The sequence below is a fragment of the Manis pentadactyla genome, unplaced genomic scaffold (genome assembly GCF_030020395.1).
Source record: "Manis pentadactyla isolate mManPen7 unplaced genomic scaffold, mManPen7.hap1 scaffold_591, whole genome shotgun sequence".
Taxonomy (NCBI): domain Eukaryota; kingdom Metazoa; phylum Chordata; class Mammalia; order Pholidota; family Manidae; genus Manis; species Manis pentadactyla.
This window is the reverse complement of record NW_026644978.1, coordinates 343-28,002: the sequence shown is the minus strand read 5'-3', so window position 1 is coordinate 28,002 and position 27,660 is coordinate 343. Positions and strand designations below refer to the sequence as shown.

The 27,660-nt window shown below is 38.5% G+C and overlaps 2 long non-coding RNA genes across 4 annotated transcripts; both read right to left on the bottom strand.

Moving 5' to 3' along the window:
• Positions 1 to 44: 44 nt before the first annotated feature.
• Positions 45 to 12,172, bottom strand: LOC130682464 (uncharacterized). 2 transcript variants are annotated; one of them, XR_008995656.1, is made up of 7 exons: positions 11,621 to 12,172; positions 9,419 to 9,515; positions 3,885 to 3,956; positions 2,897 to 2,996; positions 2,604 to 2,707; positions 1,015 to 1,142; positions 45 to 225 (listed from the first exon to the last, which is right to left on the bottom strand). It is a non-coding gene; the product is annotated as an uncharacterized LOC130682464 (long non-coding RNA). The 2 variants fall into 2 exon arrangements; XR_008995655.1 differs by having other exon boundaries at positions 2,619 to 2,707; positions 11,621 to 12,168.
• Positions 12,173 to 16,944: 4,772 nt separating this feature from the next.
• On the bottom strand, positions 16,945 to 26,946 carry LOC130682465 (uncharacterized). Of its 2 annotated transcripts, none has more exons than XR_008995658.1 (6): positions 26,319 to 26,946; positions 20,785 to 20,856; positions 19,797 to 19,896; positions 19,504 to 19,607; positions 17,915 to 18,042; positions 16,945 to 17,125 (listed from the first exon to the last, which is right to left on the bottom strand). It is a non-coding gene; the product is annotated as an uncharacterized LOC130682465 (long non-coding RNA). The 2 variants fall into 2 exon arrangements; XR_008995657.1 differs by having other exon boundaries at positions 19,519 to 19,607; positions 26,319 to 26,942.
• Positions 26,947 to 27,660: the final 714 nt, after the last annotated feature.

The following is a 27,660-nucleotide window of genomic DNA, read 5'->3' as shown; positions in this document are numbered from 1 at the left end:
AAAAATCTTATTGTATCCCAAAGTGACAATATTGGCAAAATGAATTTTCTTTGAAGCAAAAGATTAGCATCTTTATTATCCTAAAACTGGAGTAGCATTCAAGATTCTGAGGATGAGCAGTAAAACAGTTATCTTCGTAGCTTCTAAGAAATAACCTTTGCATAGTTTGAGGGCTTGGCACTTGATGTTTCTTCATTCTTTTTTCTTTCGTTAACTTCTCGCTCACTGCAGAATAAAAAAAGCATAGGGTATTTTTTTCTAGGGTTACCATTGAATTTGTTTAACCACGTATTTCTCCAATTCTAAACATTAGCAAATCTAACACAATTTTCTCATATCCAAAAATTATCTAAAATGCTCTTTATACTAACGAGTACTGACTATTGGAATTTTCATTAATACTTTCCTGGCAATGCTATCAACTTTCGTAAATTCAGTGATTATACTGTCATACAAAATTGTATGAACCTATAAGACCGATTTCTTTTTTCCTTGATCAAACTTACGGCTGTCATATAGAGAGTTGCTTCATTTCTTTTTATTTTTCCTATTAAATTATAACTAAACTCTCCAGTATTGATTGTTTTCTATATAGTTATAGGACGTGAAGGCTTGGATACATTTTTTAAAATGCTATCTCCTTGCATCCCTACGAAAACTGTCCTGTATAGCTATCATGTCCTTTATATACAGGAGGAACTAAGACACTGTGAAGTGAACTGGCCTGTCCCATGCTCCTTAGTTCATAAGCTTCCCCTTTGCATGTCCTGATTCTATCACTGTACAATAGCTTGCGATCTCTTTCCCAGATGCTCCAAACATCATTGTTTTTCATCATCAAAATAAAAATTTCTTTGAAAGTGCTTTGGAAAGTCACTGCCAACTTCTAAAGTGAAGAGCAATTGTTCTATTTTTAATGTGTGATGTCAAGTGCGTAAGTTTTCGATTAAGAGGAAGTGTTTTTTTGCAAACAGGCACAACATATCAAACGAAGCCATAAACCTCTTCACGTACAACATGCTCTGACACGTGGCACACTTGTTGGGGTGCATCTTGTCATATGGACCTCGAACAGGATCATAGTCTGCAGTGCACACCAGCTTTCAGTTTCTCACCATGTCCCGGAATTCATGGCACTGATCCTGCAGGTAGGAGTAAAAAAAAAAAAGATGTTACTATGATAATCTGATCGTTACAACTGAATATAAAATTGCTTGGTTAGATACAAACTCAGACACTTGAGGGGAAAATAAAAACCTAGGGAAAATTACATCTTAGAGATGAATACGTTTTAAAGGCACCCTAATTCAATATCTGCTTAGGAAGTGGGAATCCTCTGCATAGAATCCCAGGCAAATAATTGTCTTGCCCCCATAGAATTTTACTACCATCTAAGGCAGTCTGCACAATGTTTAGACGATGTTCACTAAGCTGAGCACCAAATCCGTCTCCCTACAATTTTGATCATTGTTCCACACATAAAAAGCTCTGGAATGAACTAAAAGATGCTCTTTTAGCTGACACAAACATGTCAACACACTTTCAGCTTTGTTCCTCAAGAATGAAAATTAAAAAAAGTTTCTTTATCAAGTTTGTCTTTTAACAGTCACTGTGTTGTGTCTCTAATGGATTTCCTTTGGTTGTTATTTTTAAAAACCTCTAAGATAAACACTCATTATCCCCTTTTGCAAATGGGAAAACATAAGTCTCAGAGAGATTAAGCAATTAACATCAATTCTGGATTGTGATCAGAAATCTGCTAACAACCAGGCTATCCTTCTTGTCTTCTTTGCTTTTACCTGGCAGAGAATAAAATTCCTATACATTTGTAAGAAGATAGAGCTGCCTTTTTGTTCCCTGAAAAATAAGAAGGACTTACTTACACATATATAGAGAGTATTTTTTTTGTTTGAAATTTCTAAAAACAGAATTTTTTAAGTGAAAAAATTTGATCCAGATTAGCCTGGAGAGATCATTTGGAGTTGTACAATAAAGTTTTTTCTCAAAGCTGTTCACCTACCAAAATGTTTATCACATTCATTTTTTTTAATGATAATTATTATTAATTTTTCATCTATTTTGGTCAGTATGGACCTAATGAAAAGGTGGCTTATTATGGGAAGACCTTTCTGGGGAAATTTCTCTAATTCACTTTTTTAACTGGAGTCCAGGGACGGATTAGAAAAGATTATGCTGCGTCATATTCTATCTATTAGTGTTGTAAAGCATTGGACATTATTTTTAAAGCCCCAAAATGAACACAAGGCGGCAATGGAATGCCAACTCAAGAACTTATCATCTAGGTAAGTTTTTGATACTTTCTTTTTTTTAATTTTGGTATCTAATTGCTTGATGATATGTTTTAACACTTCAGAAAAGAAATTCACTTCGGAGCAACGACAATTTGACCGTCGTCACGGGGCGCACGGACACGTGGGGACTGAAGGAGGGTCCCTCTCGGGACGCTGAAGAGCGTGCTGCCTCTATCACATCAGGCCGGGCCTCTCTTGTTTACCGCTGTGTCCACAATGACTGGAACAGACTCCGTAAGTATCTGTTGAATGAATTAACTTTATGACCAGCCGTCCAGATCTCAGTATCACCTGTCAAACACGCACCCGTCAAAACCTGCTTTTCGTTGTTCTTCTCTCCTGTGCTTCCCGTGTTCTCCTTGTCTTTCTTTTTTCTTTCGGCTGCTTCTCTTTCCCTTGAAGAAAAAAGTGTAAAGAAACAATGCTACCAAAGGGAACAGACACTCATCAGTTACTAGATCTGCTTTAAAAACGTGTTGTTTTCTCAAACTGATGAGAAATGATTATTACTACTTTAAGACTCACAATTCAAGGGCCATTTTTGGAAACTACTCACAGCTGTTCCTTACACATAGTGCACTTACTGCCACATGTCCTGCAGTCTGGACCATGGACAGAGTCACTTTCTCAGGTGCAGATAAGTCGACCATTTTTCATTTGGCTTCTAAACTCATCACATATATCCTGAAAAGAAGGCAAGGTTATATAGGAAATGGCTGTTTTCACAGAGTTACTTGATTTGGCTTAAACATCTGAAGATTTTGACTCAAGTGAGGCAACCACTTAACCTTGCTTTGGAGGCAGTTTAATGACCCACAAAGATGTCCACATTCAAATTCCTGGAAACTGTAAATATGTTGCCTTATATGGCAAGGAGGAATTGAGGTTGAAGATGGAATTAAGATGGCTAATCAGCTGACTCTAAAATGGAGAGATTGTCCTAAGTCATCTAGGGAGACCCAAAGTAATTACAATGGTTCTTATGAGTGAAAGAGGGAGGCAAGAAAATAAGTGTCAGAACGATGCAGCATAAAAACGATTCCATCTCCCCAAGCTGACTTCAAAGACAGCCACAAGCCAAGGATTACAGGCAGCATCTAGCAGTTAGAAAAAGGCCAAGAAGACCCTCCTCCAGAGCCTCCACCAAAGAATACAGCCCTACTGACATCTTGGTCTCAACACAGATCCATTCAGGACTTCTGAACCCAGCGACATATGGTAATAAGTTTGTGCTGTTTTAACCCCACTTTTGGTAGTGATTTGTTGTAGCAGCTGAATCTCATTTTCCCCATCTATAATATAAGGTCAGAAAAAGTATTCGAGCAGGCTCAGAGACTTAAACAAACTACTATTTTTTAAAGTGCTTTGTAAAGTGTTAGAGTGGAAGCTTTCCATTTGGCGTTAAATTTCTATACTGAGCAAGTTACCAGTGATATTCACGTGAATGACGGCTTCCCACCTACTAAGGGCAAGATCACGGGTTGGCAACACTGACACCTCTTTCCATATATTTGATAGATAAGTGTTGACTTACAGGAAGACCATTCTTGCCAAATTAAGGTAATGACTCACCTTTCCTGAGTTGCTTCAGTCCCATTTGATCTGTTGCCGGGATGCTTATTTTTTTCCTTTGCTTCTATTTGCCTAGAAGAGAAAAGAGCCAATAGTCATCTTGTTTACATATACTCAGGTTCAGAAGGAGCTTCGGAGGGTGTGGGCAATAAGCCACTTCCTTCACAGAGAATCGCTCTGCATAGCCCCAAGATGGACAGGCAGCTCAGTTATTATTAAGAAGATCCCTCATCACAGGTAGATACTCTAAGGAAATCAACTCAAGCAATTTCAGAGTCTCCTTTATTTGTGTCCAAATTTATCTCCCTATAACGTCCATCCTTTTGTCTTATTTCACACTTTCAGGCCAACACAGAACAAGCCTGCTGAATCCATGACCTCCAGGCATTAAGGCTTCAGACATTTGAAGGCAAGTTTTGGGTCTCCAGGTCCAGCTTCCCACAGCTCTCTCACTTTCCATCAGAAGCTGTGGTTTTGGAACTCCAGCGGAACACTTACCCCTCACCCTGCTAAGTGTAGTTACCATTGGTCACCACACAAACATTTTACGATATCAGGAGCTTTATTCCCTATGCTGTACTTCCATACATACAAGGAACTCACCATTCTAGTTCCTTCATTTGTAGGTCAACCCATTATATTATTTCTTAAAGTATGGAGCCCAATTTTGATTGAAATCCCATGACTTTATATTTCTTTGAATCTTCAGGATATATTTTACCACCCCTTACCTATTTCTTACACGTGCAAAGGGAACTCCCTAAAAAGAATATTCATATTTCATATATATATACATATAACACACACACATGCATATGTATATATTCATGTTACATACACTCATACGCATGCTTGTTTTGGTACCAAGTGAAACTTTGGAAGAGAAATATTTTGTATACAATTTGCAGTATTCGGATCTTGGGTCAACTGCACCAGAATCACCTGGACTCCTTGTTAAAAATCAGATTACTGAGTTCCAATCTAGATGATGTCAATTAAACTGTCAGGATGGTCAGTGAATCTGAATTTTATAAAACCTCACAGGTGATTCTTACTGCACATGGAAGCTTAGGAGCACTGACACAAATCCTTTATCAGAAAGGGAAGAGATTTAAAAAGGAAAACAAAATATGATCCTAAGATACTTTTTAGATCACCTTCCTCAAGGGCAGGTGATCTAGAAAGTATCTTAGGATCATATTTCACTTGGTACCAAAACAAGCATGTGTATGACTGTATGTAACATGAATATATATATATGCATGTGTGTGTGTGTTATGCATATATATATATGAAATATAAATATTCTTTTTAGGGAGCTCCCTTTGCACATGTAAGAAATAGGTAAGTGGTGGTAAAATATATCCTGAAGATTCAAAGAAATATAAAGTCATGGATTTTTAATCAAGTACCTTTGGGAAAAGAAGGTATCCGTAATGATTCAGATTGCTGGTATTCTAGTTACAGTCATGGCTATGCTCAAAAACCTCCAGTGGCCTCTGATCACACAAAGAATAAAATTCAAAGTTCTTCTCTTGGCCTAAAAAGACTTATATGATCTTTCCAAACTCATTTCCTGAAATTCCCATGCAATAATCTTGAGACACAATGACCTCCTTTGTTTCTCTTTTTTTATTGAAATACAGTTGACATACAATAAATATATGTTAGTTTCAGGTATACAATGCAACGATTCAACAATTATATGCACTATAAAATGCTCACCGTGATAGGTGTAGTTACCATCTGTCACCACACAAAGGTATGACCATACTGACTCTCCCCATGATTTATTTAATTTCTATAACCAGCAGTTTGTACCTCTTTATCCCCTTCACCTGTTTCACCCTCATCCCTGTCCCCACTTCCTCTACGGCAATCCTTTCTGTTTCTTGAGCTTGCTAAATTCTTCTTTTTCAAACATTTTTTATTGACATACAGCTTATATATAATATTATATTATATTGGTTTCAGATAAATGACTTAGTTATTTATCAATTATATACATTATTAAATGCTAACCATGATAAGTGTAGTTACCATTGGTCACCACATAAAAATTTTACAATATTAGGAACTTTATTCCCTATGCTGTACTTCCAAGCCTATGACTGAATTATTCTATGGTTTGAGGTTTGTACCGCTTTATCCCCTCCGCCTGTTTCAGCCATCCCCTTACTCCTACGGTAACCGAATGTCCATTCTCTTTGTTTACGAGTCTGTTTCTGTGTTTTTTTAATTGTACATTTTTGTCCATGTGCTCTTGAAAAGAATGTATATTCTACTGTTTTTGTATGTAACATTCTTAATATATTTGAATACAGTTGCATGTCATCTGTCACTCAAATCCACTGTTTAGTTATTGGTTTTCTGTCTGAATGACCTATCCACATTATGTAAGTGGGGCATTAAAGTCCTATACTATTATTATTTTACTGTCAATCTCTCCTTTTATGTCTGTTAATATTTGCTTCATATACTCAGGAGCTCCACTGTTGGGTGCATAAATAGTTATAATTGTTACAGCTTCCTGCTGGATTGTGCCCTTAATCACTATGTCATGTAGCTTCTTTGTCTCTTGTTGCAGCCCTTGTTTTAAAGTCTATCTTGTCTGACAGAAGTATAGCTACTGCAGCTTTTTTCTTTTTCCTATTTTCATGGAATATCTTTTTCCATCCCTTCAGTTTCAGTATTTAGATTTAAAGTTAATCTCTTTTGGCAGCAAACAGATGGGTCTTGTTTTTTATCCACTCGGTCACCCTATGTATTTTGATTGGGGCATTTAGTCATTTACATTTAGAGTACTTATTGATAGGTATGTAGTTATTGCCATTTTGTCAAATGTTTCACGGTTGTCTTGTTCCTCTCTTACCCTCTTTTTCTCTTGCTCTCCCCTTGTGTATTGCGACTTTCTTAAGTGTTACATTTAAATTTGTTTTTCCATTTTCTGTGTATCCATTATAGGTTTCTGGCTTGTGGTTACAATGGGGTTCTTAGAGGATATCCTACACACATAGCAATCAATGGTAAGTTGATGGTTACTTAAGTTCCAATGTATTATTACAATACATTTTTTACTCCCCCTCCTCCTTCTTTTACACCTTTTTATTTAGTGACTCCCTTAACTAACTTTTAAAATGTAATTGATTACATTACTTTGGTCTTGACCTTCATACTAGCTTTTAAGGGACTGATCTACTATCACTGATACACATTTGTTTTTACCTGTGAAATTTTCATTTTCAGATTTTTCTTGCTTCTAGTTAGGGTCTTGTTTTCCTCTTAAAGAAGACCCTTTAACATTTCTTGTAAGGACAGTTCAGTGGTGGTGAACTCTTAAAGTTATTTTGATCTGTGAAGCTCTTTATCTCCCCTTCCATCCTGAATGATAACCTTGCTGGGTGGAGTATTCTTGGTTGTAGGTTTTTCTCTTTCAGAACTTTGAATATATCGTGCCACTCTCCTAGAGTTTCTGCTGGGAAATCAGCTAATTGTCTTATGGGGTTTCCCCTGTATGTAACCCGTTGCTTTTCTTTTGCTGTTTTTAAGATTTTCTCATATTTTCTGATCTTTGATACTTCAATCATGATGTGTCCTGGTGTGGGCCTACCTGGGGTTAGCTTGATTAGGGCTCTCTCTGCTACCTACACCTGGATGTCTGTTCCTTTCTCTGGTTTAGGGAAGTTTTCAGCTATTATTTCTTCCAATAAGTTTTCTACTCCTTTTACTCTTTTCTTATGGGACTCTTATAATGCAAATGTTTAGATGTTTGATATTGTCCCAAAGCTCTCTTCACTTATCCTCATTTCCTTTTTTTCTTTCTTATTTCTGTTCAGCTTGAGTACTTCCTATCACTGCCTTCCAAGGTGCTGACCTGCTCTTCGGGACCCTCCAGTCTGCTGCTGATTCCCGCTCATGTATTTGTCATTTTTTTATTGTGCTTGTTGCATTCTTCATCTCTGATTGGTTTGTTTTCGATTTTCTCTCTCTCTGTAGAGGTTGTCACTGAGTTCCTCCACTCTTCTCTCAAGTCTGGTGAGTTTCTTCATAATCATTAACTTGAACCTTTGTCTGATAGATTGCTTAACTCTTGTTTCATTTGGTTCTTTTCCTTAGTTTTGTCATGTTGTTTTGTTTAAGTATATCCCTCTGTCTCCTCATTTCGTTTGACTTTCTGTGCTTGACTTTATCAGTTAGGAGAAAGAGCTACGTCTCCCAGTCTTGAAGGATCGGCCTTGGGTAAGGAAGGTCCCTAGGTAGACTGTGTGCGCCTGGTAGTTTGGGCTAGCTTACTGAAGGCTGGAGTGTGTGAGTCAGGGTGTCTGGTGTCAGGGCCCTCATGGCATGGCTGCACGGGGGCACATTTGGAAGGGCTCAACTGAAGGGGTTCCTGAGTGGATACTGATGTGCTCCACACTGGAAGGAGGCAGTGGGCCCAGCCCCTCCTCTGAAGCTACCGGCTCCATGCTCTGTTTCAAGAGAAACAAAATGTGGCTAACACGATTATTGTTGCCCCTACCCTCATTATAAAAATGAGGAGACTGAAGTCTAGGGAAGTGAAAAAACCTGTCCAAAAACATGGAGCTGACATAGCCATGTGATGTTAAAAGCCTAGCACTGCCCTACTGTGCTATCTTACTTCTATTAAAGAATTTTTTATAACGTGAATGAATACCAGGCTAGCATTCATAACTGGATTCTAGGTTCGCTCGGAAGTTCACTCCTTCATGAGACCTTGAACTGAAAAAAAAACTTCAGTTTCTCACATGTGTAAAATGCAGCACTTGGATTGGTTAGATTTTCTCACATGAGCTATACTACTACTAGATTGTAGGTTTTTACAAGGAGAGAGGTGATGAGTGTGTGCGTGTTTGTGGAGAAGCATTAAATGCTTACTCAATGCACGTGAATTAAATGCCACCATTAATAGCATTGTGATATATGCATCAAATTTTAGAACTGTGAGTACTCATCAAGGTCACCTAGGAAACTACCTCTATATACAGATGACACCAACAGTGGTTGTTACTTGTCCCAGTAACGCAAATCAAGAGTGGTTGAGTTGGATCATAAAGCACTCCAATTGAACACCATTCACCAAGGGAAAATGAATTGAAGGAACACACCCCAGATTATACAATAAATGTGTCCCATACAGTTGACAAAAGCAACCCTCTAAAACTATTCTGGTCAACTATTCCAAATGATCATCTTCAACTCTCCCTAGGATTTGTTCAAGGCATAAAGAGCAATTATCTACTATCTAGCACTTACAGGTCACAGCAATATGATAGACAATAGAGTAGGAATCAACCACTTATTAACTGTCCTTGCTAGGGTTCATTTTAACTTAGGGGATGTAAGAGAAAGAGACAATATTTGGGAATTAACAAAAAGAATAATATTCATGGAGGGAGCCACAAGCAGATGAGAAATAGCCGTTCATTCAGGAGTACCGTGTAGCTATCTTTTAGACTTGCCAGTTGAAAGAGGTACTTATAGTATCTGTTGACACATGAGGCACTTATTCTTACATGTTTTTCCGTCAGCATCATGTACAGGATCTCTCTCCCGAGTACAGCTGAGTTTCCAATTTTGCATTTTTTTCCCCCAATACTCAGCACACTGGTCCTGAAAAGAGAGAAGGGAGCAGGCCTTGTGGGTTACCTGGTTTGTTGTATTTTTATTAAGTTTGGTAAACAATTTGAGTAAGAAAAGTTCTTGTCTAACATCTAGGATTGCTATCTACAGATACAGAGGGGCTGGAATCTTCCATATTCTAAGAGGTCAGTTGTCATAGGTAATAATGTTGCTCTTCAGAATCTACAAAGGAAATAAAACTGGCTGGGATTTAATAGCATAAATCAAGGGTCAGCAAACTAGAGCCTACAAGATTAATCTGTCCTGTTGCCTATTTTTATATGTAACATTTTATATATGAACTTTGAAACACAGCCACACTCATTCGTTTAGATATTATTTATGGCTGCTTTCCCATAATAATGGCAGAGTTGAATAGTTGCAACAGAGACCATACGACCCACAATGCCTAACCTATTTGCTATTTGGCCTCTTACAGAAAAAAGAAATTGCTGGCCTCTGGTGTAGAGAGAAGGGAGAAAGAAATGCTGGGAAAAAGCACAAGGACGCAAAATGCCAAGGAAAGTAGCTTAAGTGAGAACTTAGCGTACTAAAGGAGAAAAGATAGAAAAATAAAAAGGCCAGAATATATCAAAGATAAGGATTGAGCCTGTGTCAGAGCTGGAAGTAAAGAGGCGGTTTTGATATCCCAAGGTTGTTAGAAGAGAAATAAGGAGGTTGTGATCTTATGCAGTTGTGTTAACTTGCATGCAGAGTGGGCTTGTGCAAGATCTTCGTGCTGACACTTAAACATGTCTTAAACACACCCTACATTATTCCATGTCAGTCCTCTAAGAGTACTGCCAAATAAGGGAAACGAGAGTTCAGTGAAATGAAGTAATTTACTCAATTTCACACATCCTAAGAGGCAGGGACAGGAATCGTACCCAAAGCTATCTGACTACAAAACCTATGCTATTTCACCATGTGATGCTTCTGCACATCTATAGAAAATGAACCTCATTCTGGGAAAGGGAATAATCAAAGAAACTGAAGAGCACGAGGTGCTGATAGGAAACATCTGCCCTCTTATACCACTCCGTATCATGGCTCATAGGTGATATACGCATTAATTTCATACAATGTAGGCTAATTGTTCTCCAGAACAGCTACATAGGTCAATACTTCATTTTATGTCATAAAGGTTCTCTTTTTTACCCATATCCTTACTATCATTTGTATAGGTTGATCTAATTTTTACCAACTTGGTATGTGTAAAAGATCTAATTTTGGGCTTGGGTTTTTCCAAAAGCTGACAAGGCTGAGAATATCTTGGGAAATGTGCCTACCGTTTAGCGGCTGCCAAGAGGCCGAGCCCATGTGGGGGGAACAGCGTGAGGCAGAACCTACTGGAGGTAAAGAAGGCTGAAGCTGGCTGGATCATGGCCTGGCTCTAGAGCAGCAAATACATACTGCCCCTCAGGGAGGAGGCAGTCAGTGGGAAGTTGGAAGTAGAATGGAGCTAACTGGAGTTCAAACCCTGTGCACAGCCCTTTCATTTCCAGGAGACTGGGGCCTAGAACAGATGCCAGGGAATGAAGCGTTCATGCTCGACAAGCACAGGATTCATAATGAGGGCCATGGGATGTAAAGCCAGTGGCTTCCTCTTTCCCTGAAGGCTCTGGGGAAGTGACGGGGGAAAGAGTTGCAAGAGACAATGGGTTGTTGAAATGCCTGTCCCCTACAGTGGGGAAAATTCAATAAATGTTGGGGCTGTATGGAATCACAAGGTGTTTGCAAACCCAATATACACATACACCTCACATATAACTTACATGTGTACATAAGTTATATGGTACTGCTAAGATAGGACACTTAACCATGTTCTATAGGGCAGGCATGGGTCTAAGCCTATTTCTCTCAGGGAATGCCTTATCCTCACCCTGGGGGAGATTTAGTAATGTGGTTACCCTAGATACATACAGTAATTGTCTTTTGTTTAATCCACATTATTGGTTCTCAAGTTTTGATATGAAGTGCAAGATAAAAATTCAAGTTGATGGTAGAGTTTGTATTGGGTAAAAGGGATCCCCCCCCTCATCAGTGGTCTGCTCCGATGCACGTGTCAGAACGCGATGGAACCCTGTCTGACTTACGTCATAATGGCCCTACTGGTGTACTGTACTTAAGCACGGCCCAGGCCAGTCAGTCAGAGAGTGAGTGAGGAGACAGCCAATTCAGTTGTCTGCTGTTCTTGAATATACTGGCCTGCTTCTTGGCTGTCATCACTTGAACCTCTGGCAGCAGAGTTCCAGGGAGGAAGGCACCTGAGCCATGAAGCACAAATGAAAAAGGAAACATCTTGAAACCGTATGTTCCCCAAAAGTGGCCAGGATGTCAAGAGATGTGTGTCAGTGATATTCTCTGAGCACTGGGGAACTAGAAACTGTCTTCTAAAGAGAAAAGGAGCAAAGATTCCTACTTATGGGAGAGAAAGGGCAGGAAGGTGGGAGGGAAGAAAAGGTGTGGGTGCACTGGTCTTTCCAAGGGATCAGATAATCTGGGGGTCAAGAGAAGGTTCCTGTGATTAGGTCCTTGTCTCTGTGGCTCAGGACCTGTGTTCCCTACATCATGTCGCTCTGGGTTACTGTATCACCGATGTAGTGATTGAGTAGTATAATGTTGATTTTGTATCCTGCAACTTTGCTGTATTCTGATATCAGTTCTAGTCGTTTTGGGGTAGAGTCTTTAGGGTTTTTTATGTACAGTATCATGTCATCTGCAAATAGTGACAGTTTAACTTTTTCTTTACCAATCTGGATTCCTTGTATTTTTTTGTTTTTTCTGATTGCTGTGGCTACGACTGCCTGTACTATGTTAAATAACAGTGGGGAGAGTGGGCATCCCTGTCTAGTTCCCGATCTCAGAGGATACAAAATCAACACACAGAAATCTGTGGCTTTCCTGTACACTAACAATGAACCAACAGAAAGAGAAATCAGGAAAACAACTCCATTCACAACTGCATCAAAAAAAAATAAAATACCTAGGAATAAACTATACTCTGAAAACTACAAGTCACTCTTAAGAGAAATTAAACGGGACACTAACAGATGGAAACGTAGATGCAAACGTATATACTTGTGGCTAGGAAGAATTAATATCATCAAAATGGCCATCCTGCCCTAAGCAATATACAGATTTGATGCAATCCCTATGAAACTACCAGCAACATTCTTCAATGAACTGGAACAAATAATTCAAAAATTCATATGGAAACACCAAAGACCCTGAATAGCCAAAGCAATCCTGAGAAAGAAGAATAAAGTAGGGGGGATCTCACTCCCCAACTTCAAGCTCTATTATAAAGTCATAGTAATCAAGACAATTTGGTACTGGCACAAGAGCAGAGCCACAGACCAATGGAACAGACTAGAGAATCCAGACATTAACCCAGACATATATGGTCAATTAATATTTGATAAAGGAGCCATGGACATACAATGGGGAAATGACAGTCTCTTCAACAGATGGTGCTGGCAAAACTGGACAGCTACATGTAGGAGAATGAAACTGGACCATTGTCTAACCCCATATACAAAAGTAAACTCAAAATGGATCAAAGACCTGAATGTAAGCCATGAAACCATTAAACTCTTGGAAGAAAACTTAGGCAAAAACCTCTTAGACATAAGCATGAGTGACCTCTTCTTGAACATATCTCCCCGGGCAAGGAAAACAACAGCAAAAATGAAGAAGTGGGACTATATTAAGCTGAAAAGCTTCTGTACAGCAAAAGACACCATCAATAGAACAAAAAGGAACCCTACAGTATCGGAGAATATATTTGAAAATGACAGATCTGATAAAGGCCTGACGTCCAGAATATATAAAGAGCTCACACGCCTCAACAAACAAAAAACAAATAACCCAATTTAAAAATGGGCAGAGGAACTGAACAGACGGTTTTCCAAAAAAGAAACATAGATGGCCAACAGACACATGAAAAGATGCTCCACATCGCTAATTATCAGAGAAATGCAAATTAAAACTACAATGAGGTATCACCTCACACCAGTAAGGATGGCTGCCATCCACAAGACAAACAACAACAAATGTTGGCGAGGCTGTGGAAAAAGGGGAACCCTCCTACACTGCTGGTGGGAATGTCAATTAGTTCAACCATTGTGGAAAGCAGTATGGAGGTACATCAAAATGCTCAAAACAGACTTACCATTTGACCCAGGAATTGCACTCCTAGGAATTTACCCTAAGAATGCAGCAATCAAGTATGAGAAAGACCAGTGCACCCCTATGTTTATCGCAGCACTACTTACAATAGCCAAGAATTGGAAGCAACCTAAATGTCCATCGATAAATGAATGGATAAAGAAGAGGTGGTACACATACACAATGGAATACTACTCAGCCATAAGAAAAGGGCAAATCCTACCATCTGCAGCAACATGGATGGAGCTGGAGGGTATTATGCTCAGTGAAACAAGCCAAGCGGAGAAAGAGAAATACCAAATGATTTCACTTATCTGTGGAATATAAGAACAAAGGAAAAACTGAAGGAACAAAACAGCAGCAGAATCACAGAACTCAAGAATGGACTAAGAGGTATCAAAGGGAAAGGGACTGGGGAAGATGGGTGGGTAGGGAGGGATAAGGGGGGGAGAAGTAGGGGGGTACTAAGATTAGCATGCATGGGGTGGTAGGAGAAAAGGGAGGGCTGTACAACACAGAGAAGGCAAGTAGTGATTCTACAACATTTTGCTATGCTGATGGACAGTGACTGTAAAGGGGTTTATAGGGAGTACCTGGTATAGGGGAGAGCCTAGTAAACATCATATTCGTCATGCAAGTGTAGATTAGTGATACCAAAAAAAAAAAAAAAGGGCAGTTCCTGTGTGGTAACCTCCAATGAGTTCTACACAAGAGTATAAAGGGCATATAAAAGTGTAGGCAAAGGGTGTGTCTGTGTTTATACAGAGGATCAAAGCCTAATTGGGCTACCCCGAAAATGAACTAAGATACGATATGAAAAAGAACTTCCAACATCTGCACTCTCTGGAAGACTCATGCCAGATGATCATCAAAAAATCCCAACAAAGATCCATGCACTGCTACAGCTGTAGATGCACTCGTCCCACCAGTTCCTGGACTTGCCATGGGAATGAAGGAGGAGATAACTAAGCTGACCTGTGCATACAGTAAAACAACAAATTTGACTGGATCTATACTGTTGGAACTCAACCAAGAATTTGGAGAAGTGCAAATTGTAGCGCTCCAAAATCTTACAACTACAGACTATTTGCTGCTACAAGAACATAAGGGATGTGAACATTCCTCAGGAATGGGTTGTTTTGATTTGTCTGATTTCTCTCAGACTGTTCAAGTTCAGTTGGACAATATCCACCATATCATAGATAAGTTTTCACAAATGCCTAAGGTGCCTAACTGGTTTTCTTGGTTTCACTGGAGATGGCTGGTAATTACAGGTATGCTTTGGTTATGTAACTATACTCCTATTACGTTAATGTGTGTGTGCAATTTTAGTAGCTTAAAACTTATACATGCTGAAGTTACTCTACAAGAAGATATGTCAAAGAAATAATCAATCTTCCCATGTTTTTTTCCGCCTGCTACTTCTATAGCTTTTCTTCTTCCTTCCTAATTACAACCCTTAAATAGAATTTGTGCCTCATATCAAATTTACCAAGTATCATAATTCTTCCAAGTGGTAAAGATACCTCAAGACAAATGCTGGGCATAGAAGCTACAGGGCATAAATATGCAAAGAAGTAAGAAGCTAACCATTTCAAACAATAAGGCTTCTCTCTCACTTACCAACTTTACATTTCCCTGTATGGCCCCGGAAGATGACTGGTTAGCCAGAGACGGGTAAGATTCCTCAAGGGAGGAACAACCTAAGACAGGCACAGTCGCAGGGGCGTCATCAGGTGAGAAATTGGGGATCAACAGAGGTGAGGCTTAGAACCTCACCCCCCCTGTTCTGAGAGAAATCTTCTGCATATGTGGATGTTTTATGGCCCTTGTCTAGCTTGGATTAACACATAGTCTACAGGCACACACCTGATCATCTACATTTGCTCTCTTACAACACTAAACTATGTTTTCTACCTTTATCTTGTATCTACCTACCACTTCAGCATTTTATTAAAAATAATAATAATCAAGAGAGAAAGGTGGTATCCACAAATAAATCAAGTATAAAAATCAAATGTGTATTCATATTTGAACTGACTGTTTATAGTTCATAATGCATGAGCAAAACCGAAGGTTTCTGTGATGGCTGCCCTTGTACTGTTCACCATGTAAGAACTTATTCACTATGTAAGAATTTGTTCTCCATGTAAGAATTTGTTTGTTATGCCTCAGAAGACTGGAGACTGATGAAAATTAGGCTTGGGGTGGATTAATGATTGTGCATTGAGCATTGACTCCCCTATACAGAATTTTATTGTTGTTAACAACCATTTGATCAATAAGTTTGAGAGATGCCCTCACAAAAAAAAAAAAAAAGTACACACTTCCAATGGTAAAATAATAAGTAACCGGGATGTAATGAATATAGTCAAGATATTGTAACAGCTTGGTACAGAGATAGCTGGTACCTAGAATTGTCATGTATATAAATGTTGAATCACTATGTTGTACACCTGAAACTAATGTAATGTAATAATGTGTGTCAACTACCCTTCAATAAAAAATAATTATCTACAAAAAAACAAAAAAGATTAATAAGTTCTGGGGACCTAATATACAGCCTAGTGATTATAGCTAATAATACTGTATGATATACATGAAAGTTGGTGAAGAGATCTTCGAGGTTCCACCCTCCGCCTCACCCTGAACCTTTCTGCGCAGGTCCTAGAAATGCAAGGAAACACCAAACAGCACGTCACAGAGCTCCTCGTCTCCCTCGCCGCTCCCTCCCATCCTTCATTTCCCTCGTTCTCCATGTGGGGTGCACTCTTGACCAAAGGGCAGTCCACAAGAACCTAACTCTATAAATGTGATAATCATTATTAAGGACTGAATACGGACATGTTCTTTGCAGTCTTGAAAAGCAGACAGGAAAGGCAGCATCATGCACACACACTATCGATTCACTGACACTGAGAAAACCATCTGCAGAAAACAGAAAAAGACATCAAGGAAAGAAGCTACAGGGCATGCTTTGGTTTAATTTATTACCTGAATCATTAAAATCAACGTCACCAAGCTACCTGAAGCCTCACTCCACGTGTAGTGTCAGAGATAAGCAAGCATGCACTTGCGCTGGTAAAGAATTTTACTATTTGTCAACTCACATTGCTTCCGAGGAGAGATTAAAATGATGATTGACACACACAGGAGGAGAATTCTCTACAAAACTGAGAAACACAATTAGAGTCAAATCCAGAAAAAAAAATCTTATTGTATCCCAAAGTGACAATATTGGCAAAATGAATTTTCTTTGAAGCAAAAGATTAGCATCTTTATTATCCTAAAACTGGAGTAGCATTCAAGATTCTGAGGATGAGCAGTAAAACAGTTATCTTCGTAGCTTCTAAGAAATAACCTTTGCATAGTTTGAGGGCTTGGCACTTGATGTTTCTTCATTCTTTTTTCTTTCGTTAACTTCTCGCTCACTGCAGAATAAAAAAAGCATAGGGTATTTTTTTCTAGGGTTACCATTGAATTTGTTTAACCACGTATTTCTCCAATTCTAAACATTAGCAAATCTAACACAATTTTCTCATATCCAAAAATTATCTAAAATGCTCTTTATACTAACGAGTACTGACTATTGGAATTTTCATTAATACTTTCCTGGCAATGCTATCAACTTTCGTAAATTCAGTGATTATACTGTCATACAAAATTGTATGAACCTATAAGACCGATTTCTTTTTTCCTTGATCAAACTTACGGCTGTCATATAGAGAGTTGCTTCATTTCTTTTTATTTTTCCTATTAAATTATAACTAAACTCTCCAGTATTGATTGTTTTCTATATAGTTATAGGACGTGAAGGCTTGGAAACATTTTTTAAAATGCTATCTCCTTGCATCCCTACGAAAACTGTCCTGTATAGCTATCATGTCCTTTATATACAGGAGGAACTAAGACACTGTGAAGTGAACTGGCCTGTCCCATGCTCCTTAGTTCATAAGCTTCCCCTTTGCATGTCCTGATTCTATCACTGTACAATAGCTTGCGATCTCTTTCCCAGATGCTCCAAACATCATTGTTTTTCATCATCAAAATAAAAATTTCTTTGAAAGTGCTTTGGAAAGTCACTGCCAACTTCTAAAGTGAAGAGCAATTGTTCTATTTTTAATGTGTGATGTCAAGTGCGTAAGTTTTCGATTAAGAGGAAGTGTTTTTTTGCAAACAGGCACAACATATCAAACGAAGCCATAAACCTCTTCACGTACAACATGCTCTGACACGTGGCACACTTGTTGGGGTGCATCTTGTCATATGGACCTCGAACAGGATCATAGTCTGCAGTGCACACCAGCTTTCAGTTTCTCACCATGTCCCGGAATTCATGGCACTGATCCTGCAGGTAGGAGTAAAAAAAAAAAAGATGTTACTATGATAATCTGATCGTTACAACTGAATATAAAATTGCTTGGTTAGATACAAACTCAGACACTTGAGGGGAAAATAAAAACCTAGGGAAAATTACATCTTAGAGATGAATACGTTTTAAAGGCACCCTAATTCAATATCTGCTTAGGAAGTGGGAATCCTCTGCATAGAATCCCAGGCAAATAATTGTCTTGCCCCCATAGAATTTTACTACCATCTAAGGCAGTCTGCACAATGTTTAGACGATGTTCACTAAGCTGAGCACCAAATCCGTCTCCCTACAATTTTGATCATTGTTCCACACATAAAAAGCTCTGGAATGAACTAAAAGATGCTCTTTTAGCTGACACAAACATGTCAACACACTTTCAGCTTTGTTCCTCAAGAATGAAAATTAAAAAAAGTTTCTTTATCAAGTTTGTCTTTTAACAGTCACTGTGTTGTGTCTCTAATGGATTTCCTTTGGTTGTTATTTTTAAAAACCTCTAAGATAAACACTCATTATCCCCTTTTGCAAATGGGAAAACATAAGTCTCAGAGAGATTAAGCAATTAACATCAATTCTGGATTGTGATCAGAAATCTGCTAACAACCAGGCTATCCTTCTTGTCTTCTTTGCTTTTACCTGGCAGAGAATAAAATTCCTATACATTTGTAAGAAGATAGAGCTGCCTTTTTGTTCCCTGAAAAATAAGAAGGACTTACTTACACATATATAGAGAGTATTTTTTTTGTTTGAAATTTCTAAAAACAGAATTTTTTAAGTGAAAAAATTTGATCCAGATTAGCCTGGAGAGATCATTTGGAGTTGTACAATAAAGTTTTTTCTCAAAGCTGTTCACCTACCAAAATGTTTATCACATTCATTTTTTTTAATGATAATTATTATTAATTTTTCATCTATTTTGGTCAGTATGGACCTAATGAAAAGGTGGCTTATTATGGGAAGACCTTTCTGGGGAAATTTCTCTAATTCACTTTTTTAACTGGAGTCCAGGGACGGATTAGAAAAGATTATGCTGCGTCATATTCTATCTATTAGTGTTGTAAAGCATTGGACATTATTTTTAAAGCCCCAAAATGAACACAAGGCGGCAATGGAATGCCAACTAAAGAACTTATCATCTAGGTAAGTTTTTGATACTTTCTTTTTTTTAATTTTGGTATCTAATTGCTTGATGATATGTTTTAACACTTCAGAAAAGAAATTCACTTCGGAGCAACGACAATTTGACCGTCGTCACGGGGCGCACGGACACGTGGGGACTGAAGGAGGGTCCCTCTCGGGACGCTGAAGAGCGTGCTGCCTCTATCACATCAGGCCGGGCCTCTCTTGTTTACCGCTGTGTCCACAATGACTGGAACAGACTCCGTAAGTATCTGTTGAATGAATTAACTTTATGACCAGCCGTCCAGATCTCAGTATCACCTGTCAAACACGCACCCGTCAAAACCTGCTTTTCGTTGTTCTTCTCTCCTGTGCTTCCCGTGTTCTCCTTGTCTTTCTTTTTTCTTTCGGCTGCTTCTCTTTCCCTTGAAGAAAAAAGTGTAAAGAAACAATGCTACCAAAGGGAACAGACACTCATCAGTTACTAGATCTGCTTTAAAAACGTGTTGTTTTCTCAAACTGATGAGAAATGATTATTACTACTTTAAGACTCACAATTCAAGGGCCATTTTTGGAAACTACTCACAGCTGTTCCTTACACATAGTGCACTTACTGCCACATGTCCTGCAGTCTGGACCATGGACAGAGTCACTTTCTCAGGTGCAGATAAGTCGACCATTTTTCATTTGGCTTCTAAACTCATCACATATATCCTGAAAAGAAGGCAAGGTTATATAGGAAATGGCTGTTTTCACAGAGTTACTTGATTTGGCTTAAACATCTGAAGATTTTGACTCAAGTGAGGCAACCACTTAACCTTGCTTTGGAGGCAGTTTAATGACCCACAAAGATGTCCACATTCAAATTCCTGGAAACTGTAAATATGTTGCCTTATATGGCAAGGAGGAATTGAGGTTGAAGATGGAATTAAGATGGCTAATCAGCTGACTCTAAAATGGAGAGATTGTCCTAAGTCATCTAGGGAGACCCAAAGTAATTACAATGGTTCTTATGAGTGAAAGAGGGAGGCAAGAAAATAAGTGTCAGAACGATGCAGCATAAAAACGATTCCATCTCCCCAAGCTGACTTCAAAGACAGCCACAAGCCAAGGATTACAGGCAGCATCTAGCAGTTAGAAAAAGGCCAAGAAGACCCTCCTCCAGAGCCTCCACCAAAGAATACAGCCCTACTGACATCTTGGTCTCAACACAGATCCATTCAGGACTTCTGAACCCAGCGACATATGGTAATAAGTTTGTGCTGTTTTAACCCCACTTTTGGTAGTGATTTGTTGTAGCAGCTGAATCTCATTTTCCCCATCTATAATATAAGGTCAGAAAAAGTATTCGAGCAGGCTCAGAGACTTAAACAAACTACTATTTTTTAAAGTGCTTTGTAAAGTGTTAGAGTGGAAGCTTTCCATTTGGCGTTAAATTTCTATACTGAGCAAGTTACCAGTGATATTCACGTGAATGACGGCTTCCCACCTACTAAGGGCAAGATCACGGGTTGGCAACACTGACACCTCTTTCCATATATTTGATAGATAAGTGTTGACTTACAGGAAGACCATTCTTGCCAAATTAAGGTAATGACTCACCTTTCCTGAGTTGCTTCAGTCCCATTTGATCTGTTGCCGGGATGCTTATTTTTTTCCTTTGCTTCTATTTGCCTAGAAGAGAAAAGAGCCAATAGTCATCTTGTTTACATATACTCAGGTTCAGAAGGAGCTTCGGAGGGTGTGGGCAATAAGCCACTTCCTTCACAGAGAATCGCTCTGCATAGCCCCAAGATGGACAGGCAGCTCAGTTATTATTAAGAAGATCCCTCATCACAGGTAGATACTCTAAGGAAATCAACTCAAGCAATTTCAGAGTCTCCTTTATTTGTGTCCAAATTTATCTCCCTATAACGTCCATCCTTTTGTCTTATTTCACACTTTCAGGCCAACACAGAACAAGCCTGCTGAATCCATGACCTCCAGGCATTAAGGCTTCAGACATTTGAAGGCAAGTTTTGGGTCTCCAGGTCCAGCTTCCCACAGCTCTCTCACTTTCCATCAGAAGCTGTGGTTTTGGAACTCCAGCGGAACACTTACCCCTCACCCTGCTAAGTGTAGTTACCATTGGTCACCACACAAACATTTTACGATATCAGGAGCTTTATTCCCTATGCTGTACTTCCATACATACAAGGAACTCACCATTCTAGTTCCTTCATTTGTAGGTCAACCCATTATATTATTTCTTAAAGTATGGAGCCCAATTTTGATTGAAATCCCATGACTTTATATTTCTTTGAATCTTCAGGATATATTTTACCACCCCTTACCTATTTCTTACACGTGCAAAGGGAACTCCCTAAAAAGAATATTCATATTTCATATATATATACATATAACACACACACATGCATATGTATATATTCATGTTACATACACTCATACGCATGCTTGTTTTGGTACCAAGTGAAACTTTGGAAGAGAAATATTTTGTATACAATTTGCAGTATTCGGATCTTGGGTCAACTGCACCAGAATCACCTGGACTCCTTGTTAAAAATCAGATTACTGAGTTCCAATCTAGATGATGTCAATTAAACTGTCAGGATGGTCAGTGAATCTGAATTTTATAAAACCTCACAGGTGATTCTTACTGCACATGGAAGCTTAGGAGCACTGACACAAATCCTTTATCAGAAAGGGAAGAGATTTAAAAAGGAAAACAAAATATGATCCTAAGATACTTTTTAGATCACCTTCCTCAAGGGCAGGTGATCTAGAAAGTATCTTAGGATCATATTTCACTTGGTACCAAAACAAGCATGTGTATGACTGTATGTAACATGAATATATATATATGCATGTGTGTGTGTGTTATGCATATATATATATGAAATATAAATATTCTTTTTAGGGAGCTCCCTTTGCACATGTAAGAAATAGGTAAGTGGTGGTAAAATATATCCTGAAGATTCAAAGAAATATAAAGTCATGGATTTTTAATCAAGTACCTTTGGGAAAAGAAGGTATCCGTAATGATTCAGATTGCTGGTATTCTAGTTACAGTCATGGCTATGCTCAAAAACCTCCAGTGGCCTCTGATCACACAAAGAATAAAATTCAAAGTTCTTCTCTTGGCCTAAAAAGACTTATATGATCTTTCCAAACTCATTTCCTGAAATTCCCATGCAATAATCTTGAGACACAATGACCTCCTTTGTTTCTCTTTTTTTATTGAAATACAGTTGACATACAATAAATATATGTTAGTTTCAGGTATACAATGCAACGATTCAACAATTATATGCACTATAAAATGCTCACCGTGATAGGTGTAGTTACCATCTGTCACCACACAAAGGTATGACCATACTGACTCTCCCCATGATTTATTTAATTTCTATAACCAGCAGTTTGTACCTCTTTATCCCCTTCACCTGTTTCACCCTCATCCCTGTCCCCACTTCCTCTACGGCAATCCTTTCTGTTTCTTGAGCTTGCTAAATTCTTCTTTTTCAAACATTTTTTATTGACATACAGCTTATATATAATATTATATTATATTGGTTTCAGATAAATGACTTAGTTATTTATCAATTATATACATTATTAAATGCTAACCATGATAAGTGTAGTTACCATTGGTCACCACATAAAAATTTTACAATATTAGGAACTTTATTCCCTATGCTGTACTTCCAAGCCTATGACTGAATTATTCTATGGTTTGAGGTTTGTACCGCTTTATCCCCTCCGCCTGTTTCAGCCATCCCCTTACTCCTACGGTAACCGAATGTCCATTCTCTTTGTTTACGAGTCTGTTTCTGTTTTTTTTTAATTGTACATTTTTGTCCATGTGCTCTTGAAAAGAATGTATATTCTACTGTTTTTGTATGTAACATTCTTAATATATTTGAATACAGTTGCATGTCATCTGTCACTCAAATCCACTGTTTAGTTATTGGTTTTCTGTCTGAATGACCTATCCACATTATGTAAGTGGGGCATTAAAGTCCTATACTATTATTATTTTACTGTCAATCTCTCCTTTTATGTCTGTTAATATTTGCTTCATATACTCAGGAGCTCCACTGTTGGGTGCATAAATAGTTATAATTGTTACAGCTTCCTGCTGGATTGTGCCCTTAATCACTATGTCATGTAGCTTCTTTGTCTCTTGTTGCAGCCCTTGTTTTAAAGTCTATCTTGTCTGACAGAAGTATAGCTACTGCAGCTTTTTTCTTTTTCCTATTTTCATGGAATATCTTTTTCCATCCCTTCAGTTTCAGTATTTAGATTTAAAGTTAATCTCTTTTGGCAGCAAACAGATGGGTCTTGTTTTTTATCCACTCGGTCACCCTATGTATTTTGATTGGGGCATTTAGTCATTTACATTTAGAGTACTTATTGATAGGTATGTAGTTATTGCCATTTTGTCAAATGTTTCACGGTTGTCTTGTTCCTCTCTTACCCTCTTTTTCTCTTGCTCTCCCCTTGTGTATTGCGACTTTCTTAAGTGTTACATTTAAATTTGTTTTTCCATTTTCTGTGTATCCATTATAGGTTTCTGGCTTGTGGTTACAATGGGGTTCTTAGAGGATATCCTACACACATAGCAATCAATGGTAAGTTGATGGTTACTTAAGTTCCAATGTATTATTACAATACATTTTTTACTCCCCCTCCTCCTTCTTTTACACCTTTTTATTTAGTGACTCCCTTAACTAACTTTTAAAATGTAATTGATTACATTACTTTGGTCTTGACCTTCATACTAGCTTTTAAGGGACTGATCTACTATCACTGATACACATTTGTTTTTACCTGTGAAATTTTCATTTTCAGATTTTTCTTGCTTCTAGTTAGGGTCTTGTTTTCCTCTTAAAGAAGACCCTTTAACATTTCTTGTAAGGACAGTTCAGTGGTGGTGAACTCTTAAAGTTATTTTGATCTGTGAAGCTCTTTATCTCCCCTTCCATCCTGAATGATAACCTTGCTGGGTGGAGTATTCTTGGTTGTAGGTTTTTCTCTTTCAGAACTTTGAATATATCGTGCCACTCTCCTAGAGTTTCTGCTGGGAAATCAGCTAATTGTCTTATGGGGTTTCCCCTGTATGTAACCCGTTGCTTTTCTTTTGCTGTTTTTAAGATTTTCTCATATTTTCTGATCTTTGATACTTCAATCATGATGTGTCCTGGTGTGGGCCTACCTGGGGTTAGCTTGATTAGGGCTCTCTCTGCTACCTACACCTGGATGTCTGTTCCTTTCTCTGGTTTAGGGAAGTTTTCAGCTATTATTTCTTCCAATAAGTTTTCTACTCCTTTTACTCTTTTCTTATGGGACTCTTATAATGCAAATGTTTAGATGTTTGATATTGTCCCAAAGCTCTCTTCACTTATCCTCATTTCCTTTTTTTCTTTCTTATTTCTGTTCAGCTTGAGTACTTCCTATCACTGCCTTCCAAGGTGCTGACCTGCTCTTCGGGACCCTCCAGTCTGCTGCTGATTCCCGCTCATGTATTTGTCATTTTTTTATTGTGCTTGTTGCATTCTTCATCTCTGATTGGTTTGTTTTCGATTTTCTCTCTCTCTGTAGAGGTTGTCACTGAGTTCCTCCACTCTTCTCTCAAGTCTGGTGAGTTTCTTCATAATCATTAACTTGAACCTTTGTCTGATAGATTGCTTAACTCTTGTTTCATTTGGTTCTTTTCCTTAGTTTTGTCATGTTGTTTTGTTTAAGTATATCCCTCTGTCTCCTCATTTCGTTTGACTTTCTGTGCTTGACTTTATCAGTTAGGAGAAAGAGCTACGTCTCCCAGTCTTGAAGGATCGGCCTTGGGTAAGGAAGGTCCCTAGGTAGACTGTGTGCGCCTGGTAGTTTGGGCTAGCTTACTGAAGGCTGGAGTGTGTGAGTCAGGGTGTCTGGTGTCAGGGCCCTCATGGCATGGCTGCACGGGGGCACATTTGGAAGGGCTCAACTGAAGGGGTTCCTGAGTGGATACTGATGTGCTCCACACTGGAAGGAGGCAGTGGGCCCAGCCCCTCCTCTGAAGCTACCGGCTCCATGCTCTGTTTCAAGAGAAACAAAATGTGGCTAACACGATTATTGTTGCCCCTACCCTCATTATAAAAATGAGGAGACTGAAGTCTAGGGAAGTGAAAAAACCTGTCCAAAAACATGGAGCTGACATAGCCATGTGATGTTAAAAGCCTAGCACTGCCCTACTGTGCTATCTTACTTCTATTAAAGAATTTTTTATAACGTGAATGAATACCAGGCTAGCATTCATAACTGGATTCTAGGTTCGCTCGGAAGTTCACTCCTTCATGAGACCTTGAACTGAAAAAAAAACTTCAGTTTCTCACATGTGTAAAATGCAGCACTTGGATTGGTTAGATTTTCTCACATGAGCTATACTACTACTAGATTGTAGGTTTTTACAAGGAGAGAGGTGATGAGTGTGTGCGTGTTTGTGGAGAAGCATTAAATGCTTACTCAATGCACGTGAATTAAATGCCACCATTAATAGCATTGTGATATATGCATCAAATTTTAGAACTGTGAGTACTCATCAAGGTCACCTAGGAAACTACCTCTATATACAGATGACACCAACAGTGGTTGTTACTTGTCCCAGTAACGCAAATCAAGAGTGGTTGAGTTGGATCATAAAGCACTCCAATTGAACACCATTCACCAAGGGAAAATGAATTGAAGGAACACACCCCAGATTATACAATAAATGTGTCCCATACAGTTGACAAAAGCAACCCTCTAAAACTATTCTGGTCAACTATTCCAAATGATCATCTTCAACTCTCCCTAGGATTTGTTCAAGGCATAAAGAGCAATTATCTACTATCTAGCACTTACAGGTCACAGCAATATGATAGACAATAGAGTAGGAATCAACCACTTATTAACTGTCCTTGCTAGGGTTCATTTTAACTTAGGGGATGTAAGAGAAAGAGACAATATTTGGGAATTAACAAAAAGAATAATATTCATGGAGGGAGCCACAAGCAGATGAGAAATAGCCGTTCATTCAGGAGTACCGTGTAGCTATCTTTTAGACTTGCCAGTTGAAAGAGGTACTTATAGTATCTGTTGACACATGAGGCACTTATTCTTACATGTTTTTCCGTCAGCATCATGTACAGGATCTCTCTCCCGAGTACAGCTGAGTTTCCAATTTTGCATTTTTTTCCCCCAATACTCAGCACACTGGTCCTGAAAAGAGAGAAGGGAGCAGGCCTTGTGGGTTACCTGGTTTGTTGTATTTTTATTAAGTTTGGTAAACAATTTGAGTAAGAAAAGTTCTTGTCTAACATCTAGGATTGCTATCTACAGATACAGAGGGGCTGGAATCTTCCATATTCTAAGAGGTCAGTTGTCATAGGTAATAATGTTGCTCTTCAGAATCTACAAAGGAAATAAAACTGGCTGGGATTTAATAGCATAAATCAAGGGTCAGCAAACTAGAGCCTACAAGATTAATCTGTCCTGTTGCCTATTTTTATATGTAACATTTTATATATGAACTTTGAAACACAGCCACACTCATTCGTTTAGATATTATTTATGGCTGCTTTCCCATAATAATGGCAGAGTTGAATAGTTGCAACAGAGACCATACGACCCACAATGCCTAACCTATTTGCTATTTGGCCTCTTACAGAAAAAAGAAATTGCTGGCCTCTGGTGTAGAGAGAAGGGAGAAAGAAATGCTGGGAAAAAGCACAAGGACGCAAAATGCCAAGGAAAGTAGCTTAAGTGAGAACTTAGCGTACTAAAGGAGAAAAGATAGAAAAATAAAAAGGCCAGAATATATCAAAGATAAGGATTGAGCCTGTGTCAGAGCTGGAAGTAAAGAGGCGGTTTTGATATCCCAAGGCTGTTAGAAGAGAAATAAGGAGGTTGTGATCTTATGCAGTTGTGTTAACTTGCATGCAGAGTGGGCTTGTGCAAGATCTTCGTGCTGACACTTAAACATGTCTTAAACACACCCTACATTATTCCATGTCAGTCCTCTAAGAGTACTGCCAAATAAGGGAAACGAGAGTTCAGTGAAATGAAGTAATTTACTCAATTTCACACATCCTAAGAGGCAGGGACAGGAATCGTACCCAAAGCTATCTGACTACAAAACCTATGCTATTTCACCATGTGATGCTTCTGCACATCTATAGAAAATGAACCTCATTCTGGGAAAGGGAATAATCAAAGAAACTGAAGAGCACGAGGTGCTGATAGGAAACATCTGCCCTCTTATACCACTCCGTATCATGGCTCATAGGTGATATACGCATTAATTTCATACAATGTAGGCTAATTGTTCTCCAGAACAGCTACATAGGTCAATACTTCATTTTATGTCATAAAGGTTCTCTTTTTTACCCATATCCTTACTATCATTTGTATAGGTTGATCTAATTTTTACCAACTTGGTATGTGTAAAAGATCTAATTTTGGGCT